This window comes from Chiloscyllium plagiosum, chromosome 7 (assembly GCF_004010195.1).
Source record: "Chiloscyllium plagiosum isolate BGI_BamShark_2017 chromosome 7, ASM401019v2, whole genome shotgun sequence".
Taxonomy (NCBI): domain Eukaryota; kingdom Metazoa; phylum Chordata; class Chondrichthyes; order Orectolobiformes; family Hemiscylliidae; genus Chiloscyllium; species Chiloscyllium plagiosum.
In genome coordinates this window covers 2,935,523-2,946,534 of record NC_057716.1, presented here as the reverse complement: position 1 = coordinate 2,946,534, position 11,012 = coordinate 2,935,523, and positions in this window count along the sequence as shown.

Sequence of the window (11,012 nt, the reverse complement as noted above, 5' to 3'; positions counted from 1 at the left end):
GCCACTACAGCGGACAGCTGAAACTGACAACCAGAAGCGGCAGGGACAGGCCACTATAAATGCCGGAGGAAACACCACAGAAGCGCTTCACAGGAGGCTCCCAAGCACTGAGGATGTCACCTAGACAGGGGACGAAACATTTGCAACAAAAATTTCCAGCTCGGCGAACAGAACCACAACAACGAGCACCCGAGCTACAAATCTTCACCCAAACTTTGAATTATAATGGGCTGGCTGGATATTGGCCCAATCATAATTCCATATTCTACTTCCCAGCAAACTTTAATTCTGTCTTATGTCTGTTGGACATTCATGCTGTTTATAACATTTGGGATCAAATCCCATTCCTTTATTCCAAAGGGGTAGCCATAATAAGCAAATAATTTATTAAAACAAGAGATTTCTAGCTATTCTAGCTAAAATTCTTCAAGAAATTCAGTTAAATAATTTTAATTTAAACCAAATATGACAGGCAAAATTTAATGCCCTTCTCCATGATATGTTGAGCACAATTCATGATTCCTCAAATATTGATGTAGTCTGTGTCCATTTGCAGCAAGATTTAGACAATATCCAGATTTAGATCCATTAGCGGCAAATAACATTTGCATCACATGGTTCAAGAAGGCAGGGATGGGCAATGAATACTGGCCAGCCAGCAATGTCACCATCCCACAAATGAATACTTAAAAAAACACAAACTGCACCAAGCAAAAACCCTCTCCAATAAGAAAGAATGTAATCATCACACCTTGTCAGTGGCTTCAAAATGGCTTTAACATCACTGAATCCTCCACTATCAACATCCTGGGAATTACCATTGACCAGAAACTGAACTGGACCAGCCATATAAATGCTTTAGCTGCATGAGCAGTTTAGAGGGAGGAAATTCTGTAGTGAGGACCTTCTCTGCGGGAAATAGGACTCTTTCCATTTCACCCTTTGACCTTTCATTGACTTGTCTTGGGGCTTACTCTGATAGTAATTATACATATTTGTTTATTCAAGGAACAAAACTTATATGTCCCTAAAGCCTGCCACCAACTATCAGGCACAAATTGGTTGTTTGTTGGAATACTCACCAGATGCTAGCTCCAAAAGCACTCAAGATGCTTGACATCATCTCAGACAAAGCAGTTTACTTCATTACCATTCCAATCACCACCTTAACATTCACTCCTTCCACTGGCAATACAGTGGGCAATAGTGTGTACCACCTACATGATGCAATGTAAAAAAATCACTGTAGCTCTTTTGAAAGCACTTTCAAAATTTACAATCTCTACCACATAGAAAGATAAGGACAATAGATGTATGGGAACAACACCACCAGTAATTTCCCTCCAAGCCATGCACAATCTTGATTTGGTCACTATTGCTAGATCCATATCCAGAATCCCCTTCCTTACATTACTGTTGGTGTACCTACTGCTCCCCCACCCCAATGAAGTAAACTAGTTCAAGAAGCCAGCTCACTACCACTTTTCCAAGGACAATTAGGGATGGACAACACAGGGTCACCCAGCCAGTGATGTTGAAGTGGGACAATTGAGAGTTGATCTCATTAAAAGTGATAAAAGAAAATACATTAACAGTTTTAGAGTAGCCTCTGCAACCATCAAATCGCCTTCTAGGCAATGCTGCTTCTGAGAGTGCTAATAGCCTTCACTACCTGTGTGAAACATGTTACTCCAGCTGCTCAGAGAAGGAGATATGAGGAGCTGAATTCAGACAGTACTTTTGAGTAACAATAAAAACCTGCAGCCCCAAAGCCAAAAAATTTGAAATAGCAGAAAATATCTGCTGAGTATGCATTGTCCAGCTGTCTGATTAGGTTTTGAAACCTATTGAGTGATGCATGCACTGAAAGTAATTACTGATTAATGTCTATAATGAAACCTTGAAATGAGGCTTGAAAATTAAGAATTATAAAAGGCTGCTGCAGTCTCTATCTTTGAGAAGTTTCCCTTGGGTGATCAAGAGTTTCTCCCTTGTATATGCTAAATTAAAATTCTGCTTGCTTGAACCACACAGACTCTAGAGTGGTCAGTTTCCCACAACAATTGATATAGTCAGCAGAATCCTTGCAATCTCAGTGACTAGCACCAGGTCAAATATTCACATCAAAGGATGGGCATGTGGATTCATTATATCACCCATTGGATTGGGCAGCTGTCATTGGAACAAGTAGCCTTTGGGCCAATTGGATGATTCCAAACCAGAGAATAAATCCTTGAGTGAAGGAACTAAAGACAATGCTAGGATTGCAGTTTTGTTCCTTGAATAAACAAATATGTATAATTACTGTCAGAGTAAGCCCCAAGACAAGTCAATGAAAGGTCAAATGGTGAAATGGAAAGAGTCCCACTTCCCGCAGAGAATAACAACAATTGTCGGTAATGTAGGAGGAGGTTCTTACACCTCACGAGGGTGGCACATGGAAGTCAGGCTCCACTATTCCCAGAGCCTTCACAGAAGTTAAAAACTTTCTAAAAGTACATAAAATTTCCAAATTTATTAATCTCTTAGCCCCAGGTTGACAGAAAGCACAAACCAGGTTTCTGCACTTGAAAACAAACTATTCATTTCAGATAAATAGATTTAAACTACAGATAAACATAGCAAGTTTTGACAAGATTTGTAGCTCAGGTTGAGGTTCTGGATGTTTGCTCGCTGAGCTGGGAGGTTCATTTCCAGGTGTTTCATCACCCTACTAGGTAATATCTTCAGTGGGCCTCAGGCAAAGCAGTGTACATGATTCCTGCTTTCTATTTATATGTTTGGGTTTCTTTGGGTTGGTGATATCATTTCCTGTGGTGATGTTATTTCTTGTTCTTTTTCTCAGGGGGTGGTAGATGGGGTCTAATTCGATGTGTTCACCTTCAACAACAAAACCTACAGACAAACCAACGGAACACCCATGGGATCTCCGATATCAGGGATCTTAGCAGTGGCAGTAATGCATAGACTCGAACAAATAGCTCTACCAACCATCCAACCCAAGCTTTGGGTCCACTACATGGATGACACCTTTATCATCACTAAATGAAACAAATTAGAGGAAGCCTTCAAGACCATCAATAAAACACTTATTGGTATAAAATTCACTAAAGAGGAGGAAAACAACAACAAACTGTCATTCCTAGATGTCACAGTAGAGTGAACAGAAAATTGGCAACTTCAACCCAGCGTCTACAGGAAAACAACACACACGGACCAAATATTGAACTACAGAAGCAATCATCCCAACATCCACAAATGAAGCTGCGTCTGAACATTATTTCAATAAGCCAACATGCACTGCAGCATAAAGGAACTACGCAGAGCAGAGGAAAATCACCTATACCGTGTATTCAAAAAGAACGGGTACCCAATGAACACAGTCTGCCGATTTCTCAGCAACAAACCCAAACAAGCAGACAAAATACTTCCAGAAACCCTAGCCACTCTCCCCTACATCAAAGACATCTCAGAAATGACTGCCAGACTACTCAGACCCCTTAGCATCGTGGTAGCTCACAAACCCACCAACACATTAAAACAGCAGCTAATGAACTTAAAAGACACTATAAAGACAACAAGCAAAATTAGTCTCTTTTACAAAATACCATACAAGAACTGTAACAAACACTACATTGGACAAACAGGCAGAAAACTAGCCACCAGGATACATGAACACCAACTAGCCACAAAACGACATGACCCTCTCTCACTAGCATCCTTACATACAGATAAGGAAGGACACCACTTTGACTGGGACAACACATTCATCTTAGGACAAGCCAAACAGAGACACGCACAAGAATTCCTAGAAGCATGGCATTCCAACCAGACCTCTATCAACAAACACATCAAGTTAGACCCCATCTACCACCCCCTGAGAAAACGAACCGGAAATGACATCATCAAGGAAATGACATCACCACAGTAACTGACATCACCAACCCAAAGAAACGCAAACATATAAATAGAAAGCAGGAATCTTGTACACTGCTTCGCCTGAGGCCCACTGAAGATGTTACTTAGTAGGGTGATGAAACGTCTGAAAATGAACCTCCCAGCTCAGCAAGCAAACCTACATCTAGTACAGATAAACAATTATGAACCATTGACATATAACTCTGATCCACTTATAAATTCCCCTCTGCACACATATGCAGACAGAAAAGACATTGTTGTGATGGGCAGAGGGAAAGACTGGAAAGGTATTTAAGTAGTCCTTTTGATTTCTCAGGGGATGCCGTTCCTTGATTGTACTTCCCTTGATATATTTACTGACTTGCAGAGTATGTAGCACAACTGGTTGTTTTAAAAAATTCTCAAGGTCAGGTTCGTAGGAGAGTAGTCTGACACAGAACAAACGACCAAGAGGCGAGTCTGCTAGAATATGGGCATTTTATTCCCCGCAGCGTCGCCACAATGGGTCTGGCTTATACTCACTCTACATGTTACCGGAACTGGGAGCCGTCAGTTCTCGTAGAGCGGTTGCCAACAACCCACGCTCGGCGGTTAAACGTAACCCCGGAGCAGACTCCCGGGTCTGGCTTATACTCACTCTACATGTTACCAAAACTGGGAGCCGTCAGTTCTCGTAGAGCGGTTGCCAACAACCCACGCTCGGCGGTTAAACGCAACCCCGGAGCAGACTCACCGAACTGGAGACTTTTCCAGCTGATATACTCCCTTCCAGATATAAACATTCATGTGAACAGCAGAGCAAGGCTAAAAAACACATTCCATTCTGGTTACATACAGATAAGAAGATTCACACGGGACTAAGCAACACCTCCATTCCGGTTAGATTCACACATGTATTGGGACATAATTTTTAACCGTTTCACCACATTCCACTGCTTGGCCCAATACATGTGTTACATTATGAGCACACATGTATTGGGACACACCACATTCCACTGCTTGGCCCAATACATGTGTTACATTATGAGCACACATGTATTGGGACACACCACATTCCACTGCTTGGCCCAATACATGTGTTACATTATGAGCACACATGTATTGGGACACACCACATTCCACTGCTTGGCCCAATACATGTGTTACATTATGAGCACACATGTATTGGGACACACCACATTCCACTGCTTGGCCCAATACATGTGTTACACTATGATTCACACATGTATTGGGACATAATTTTTAACCGTTTACACCACAGTGGTAGATAAGCACTGGTAGGGAGACTGGAGCCAAGTTGCTTGCTCAAGAATTCCTAGTAGGTGAGCTGCTCTTATGCTCATCACCTGTCTATTGGGTCTTCATCAAAAAGTTAAATGTGATTCACCTTTCATAAACATGTGATGGCTTTCCTTAAAAATCCACAATTATCCAAATGACTGCTAATTGTAGAAAGGATAATCCAGGACCAAATGTTAAATTACTGGTTCGTTGCTAGATTTGTTTTTGCACACATTTTGGAACAAATATTTACAATTTTCTGGCGTAATCCTTGAGTGTAAGGAGCACCAGAAAATTATGGCCACAACCGTATTTTGCACCGTGACCTACCTCAGGCTCTTCCAATGCCTCATGATTTATCAACTGTTTAGGCTGACAACCTTTTACCTAATAATTTTGCCTAAAAAACACATTCCATTCTGGTTACATACAGATAAGAAGATTCACACGGGGAGGTGTGTAATAAGATTCACACGGGACTAAGCAACACCTCCATTCCGGTTAGATTCACACATGTATTGGGACATAATTTTTAACCGTTTCACCACATTCCACTGCTTGGAATTTTACACCACACTGGTTCATATTGACACAGCCACCGCTTACAGCAACTGCTGAGGGAAATATAAATTGGCTTTCTTCAGGCTTAAGTGGTTTTTACTGCACAATAAAGAGACAGCTTCTGCTTTTGTTGAAGTGTGATGGGTTCTCCAAAACAATCACACCTCCAAGCTGTTTATCCACCTGGGAGCCAATAGCACAGATGTTGGCAGACAGGAGGCTTTTGTCCTTGATAACCGGTCACTAGCCCACAGACCAATCAGCTACTTGTTATGGGCCAAATCTTCATTTGTACACAAGCTCCTGGCTTCAGTTCATCTGCAACCAGACCTATACCATTGCTTGATCAAGTAGCTCTGTAAATAGCACCAACAATAAGTCAGAAAACATGCTTTTAAAACATGCAACAATCCTCGTTTTTAAAACAGTTCTTTCTCAATTTCAGTCTACAATCAAATATACAGAAAAATAAAACTAAAATAAAATTGTCTTTACAGAGTCCATTTCCTGTAAAATAGAAATTATTGGGGACCTGAGGAATCACTCACTGAATTTCTTGTAAACAAAAACAAAACAATTTAGAGCTAAAAGACTAAGGAAAGCAGAGATCCTTTGTGGACCCCAGACAATCCTAAAGAATGAAAGGATAATAGTCCAAAATAAGGAAGAAAAGACAATGGTGGTATTATGTGCATGCCATCTCAACATGTATTATTTTTGCCAGGCATAGATTAAAAGAGTAATAGAAGAAAAGAAAACATTGCAATCACAATTCAAGTGTCTGAAAAGGAAGATCATGAGGACAGCCAATTGTCTCCCGGGAAATTCAGGAGATGTTGATTGGGGTCCTTCCCTGTGCTGAAAAATTTGACAAGGTATTATAGGAGTCAAAAAATTTAGAAGGGATGTTTTCTGAAAGAGCATTCAGGAATTAAAGGGAAGTAAGGCTGGAAACAAGTATCTGTTGAGATGAGAGGCAGTTAGCTCCTCTGTCAGCAAGATAATGTTTCGGCTGCTTGTTTGTCTTGCTACGAAGAAAAACAATTTGTTCTTCTCACTCCCACCATTCCATGAGAAATAAAATAGAACATCAGGTTAAAACACTTAGCCAAAAATAAGTTGGAAAGCTCACAGTAAGCTTAAGATGCTATCAGAAAGAAAAAAAAAGAAACTAATGTATCACTCAGAAACATTTTATTTAAAAGAGTATAAATCTTCTTGATTTTAATGTGATTTCTTGGCTGCCTGCATCAATGAACTCACTGTTATTTAATTGAGATATGGTGTTGCATGTTGTTTTATAGTATTTCCAGTTTGTTTACTGTTGTTTAATATAGAGCATACGTATATTATGATTGAGATTATAACCAAGTTTATACTACAATTTTTTTCTCCCAGAGCTCACGATCTGGGGACACAATTGTCTATGGTGCGTAAAAATATGAAAATGTGGATGTTGATGTGAGGGTGTTGTGTTCTGCCTTTTTGGGGGGCCATCTGTGGCAGTGAAAGGCTGTTTCATAATATTTTTACTGCAAACAAATTAAATTTTCTTTTTGTAATTCTTTAATTTTTAATTACAGTCACACAAAAGCCAATTGGAGAAATAAGAATGGAGACAAATTACATAATTTATTTATTAAAATTATGCTACCCTATTCTATATTTAATCTAAGATTTTAAAAAATCAAAATTTTGAGGTTCGGGTTATTTAGTTGAAGTGCAAAATTTGGAATTTCAATTTTGGACATCGAAATCTTTACTTTAACTTATGGGTGAACTTAAACTTTGTGAAAAGGTTTGCTCATATTCGACATTTCTTCTGCATTTATACTTTGGAAAACATGATAACTTGGCATTTTGAAACATTGAAAATGTAATTAAGAAACTGTCTGAGGAAACACTCAAGCTCAAGTAAGTAGATATCAAAGAGTTTGCGAACAAAGTCTAATGGGAGATGCTGGTTCATCCTTTGTTCTAAAACATTTGAGCACATGACTACATCTTTGTCCTTCTTCATAAAAAAAGGCAGCAAACTCATTACATTCAGAAAACTTTTGTCCTGATCTTTTTAAACTCGCAGAGAGTTAGCTTTTTCTGTTAATAGTATTTTACGCTTTTACTGCTTATTTATAAGTTGGGCATTATAAAACCTTTCTGATTTATGAGGTATGCCATTATTATTTCCTGAAACAAAGTGCTTGAGAACCGAAGGTCTGACTTTGCCAATTAAATAATGACAATCAGACATTTAAAAACCATTAAGCCTGAGCATAAGAATTAACAAATTCAATTAAGTTCAAACAAGTTGACATTCTAAATATTTAAGAGAAACAGTTACTTAAGTTCAAAGAGATTCTAGGGGAAAAAAAAGACATGCATGCAGATCCAGGTGGGCTACATGCATATCAAAAGAAAAATATTCTCTTGAAGAGAAATAAATTAAGTATTGGATGGAACTCACTTGCTCAAAAACCCTGTCAGTTTGGCCCTTATTTCAAGGGGTTTGGAGTATAAGAGTAGGGAAGTCTCACTGCAACTCTACAAGGTGCTGGTGAGACCACAACTGGAGTACTGTGAGCAGTTTTGGTCCACTAATGGAAGTAAAGGTATTATTTCATTGGAGGCGGTACAGAGAAGGCTCACTAGGATGATCCTGAAGATGGAGGGATTGTCCTGTGAGCAAAAGCTAAATATAAAGTAATCTCATTGAAAAGTATAGGAATCTGAAAAGGCTTGACAGAGTAAATACGGTGGCACGGTGGCTCAGAGATTAGTGCTGCTGCCTTACAGCTCCAGGGACCTGGTTTGATTCCCGCTTCAGGGGTGTCTGTGTGGAGTTTGCACATTCTCCTCATGTTGGCGTGGGTTTTGTCCGGGTGCTCTGGTTTCCTCCCACAATCCAAAAGATGTGCAGGTCAGGTGAATTGGCCATGCTAAATTGCCCATAGTGTTAGGTGCATTAATTAGGTGTAGGAGAATGGGTCTGGGTGGGTTACTCTTCAGAGGGTCGTGTGGACTTGTTGGGCTGAAGGGCCTGTTTCCATACTGGAGGGAATCTAATCTAAATATTGAGAAGGTAGAATCTTAGAGGTCTACAGCATGAAAACAGGCTCACTTGCCCATGCCACCTAATTTTCACAATTTAAACTAGTCTCATTTGCCTGCATTTGATCCATATCCCTCCATATCTATTCCACCCATGACCTGTCTAAATGTTTCTTAAATTACGCAATTGTACTCACTTTCACCACCACCTCTGGCAGCCCATTGCACTCACCACCTCTGTGTGAAACAGTTCCCCTCTGAACACTTTTGTATCTCTCCCCTCACATCTTAAACTTATGCCCTAGAGTTTTAGACTCCTCTACCATTGGGAAAGGCTATTGGCTATCTTCCTTATTTTTGCCTTTCATTATTTTATATACCTCTATATCGTCACCCCTCAGTCTCCTATGTTCCAGTGAAAAGAATCCCAGTCTATTAAACCTCTCCTTACAACACAAACCTTCCAGTTCAATAGCATCCCAATAAATCTTTTCTGCACTCTTTCTAGTTTAATAATATCCTTTCTATAGTAGAGTGAGCAGCATTGCATACAGTACTCCAAATTTGGCCTCACCAACATCTTGTACAGCTGCAAAAACAAGTCTCATCTCTTTTACTCAATGCTCTGACCAATGAAAGCTTGTATGCCAAAACCTTCTTCACCATCCTGTGACTCCATTTTCAAGGAGCTATGAACCTGTACCCCTAGATCTCTTTGCTCTACAAAGTTCAAGAGCCCTACCATTGACTGTGTAAATCCTGCCCTGGTTTACTTCACCAAAATGCAACACTTCGCATTTATTGAAATTAAACTCCATCTGTCATTGTTCAGCCCAATGGACCACTTAACTCTCTTCATTGTCTGCTGTACCCTTGATTGTGATGTTATCTGCAATCTCCTAAATTCTCACCTAAATCATTTATGTAAATGATGAATAACAATGGACCCAGCACTTATCCCTGTGGAACACCATTGGTCACAGGCCTCCAGTCTGAAAAGTGAGCTGTGGGGGCAAAGTCCTTGTGAATATTTAAGGGTCAGATAGATAGATACTTGATCAGTAGAGGAATTAAATGTGATGGAGAAGCCACAGGAATGTTGATGTAAGGAATGCCTGATCAGCCATGATCCTACTGTATGATGAAACACACTTTAGAGTTTGAAAAGCTTACTCCTGTTTCTATTTCTTATGGTCTTATTTAAAATTTGGGACAATTTTGAAATTCAAGAAGTGCAGCATAACATAGTGGATTAATTTTATAGGAAAAAATAAAATGTCATCTAAGAAAAAAAAGCAAGCACAAACATAACGATTTTTTTAATGTTATTGTATTAATATCCTATTGGACTGTAAACAAAATTTCAAGGGCTCATGAATGAGCAAGGATCATCATTAGTGGGATGTGCAAATCTGGATTTGAGGAAAGTTGACAAATAAAGGATACCCTACTCGGACATGTTGTTGAAATTGATTCCAAAAACTAAGGATAGTTATTTATGTGTATGAGGACAGAGGACAGAGGTCAGGAATTAAACTGCTCAGATAGCATCACTTAAGAAGCAAAATGTTTCATGATGGCAAAGGAATTCTGAACATACTTATAAACAAACTGAAATTTTAAGTGCAACATTGTTTTAAAAAAAACCATGCAAACAAAGGATGAATGCATATGTAAGGTCAATAGATGTTTGGAGACAGAGATTCTGGAATGTCTCAGCTGATGAGATGCCAAGAAAATTCAAACAAAGGGAGTTAAAAGGGAGAAATGCATTACAAACTAAATGTAATCTCCTCGGAATTATCTCAGACTGTGAACTTGATGGAAGGAACAGCAGCAGTCTGAGTGAAATACTTTTAAACAATCTTCCCCGTTCAAGCAAACAAAAGAACAGTGGTTAAAAGCTAGTTCAACCTTCATCTGCGTATGCTAGTGAAAGGAGATATGCTAATGAGCTGAGGTACTCATGCAGTAACCTGGATTTGAATGTTCACAATCAAAGAACCACACGCAACCACCCTTATGTTGCGGGTAGAAGGAGTTTCCTGCTCTGTGTGCTAGAAACCAGTTAGCTAGCAAGTCTATCGAAAGGAAACAGGATGAAAAGATTTCAACTAACCTGCAAAGCCAGCAAGCTCAAAATTGACTGCTCAATTGTCAATTCCACAATTCACAAGGAACACACAGAAATAGATCGGTGTACA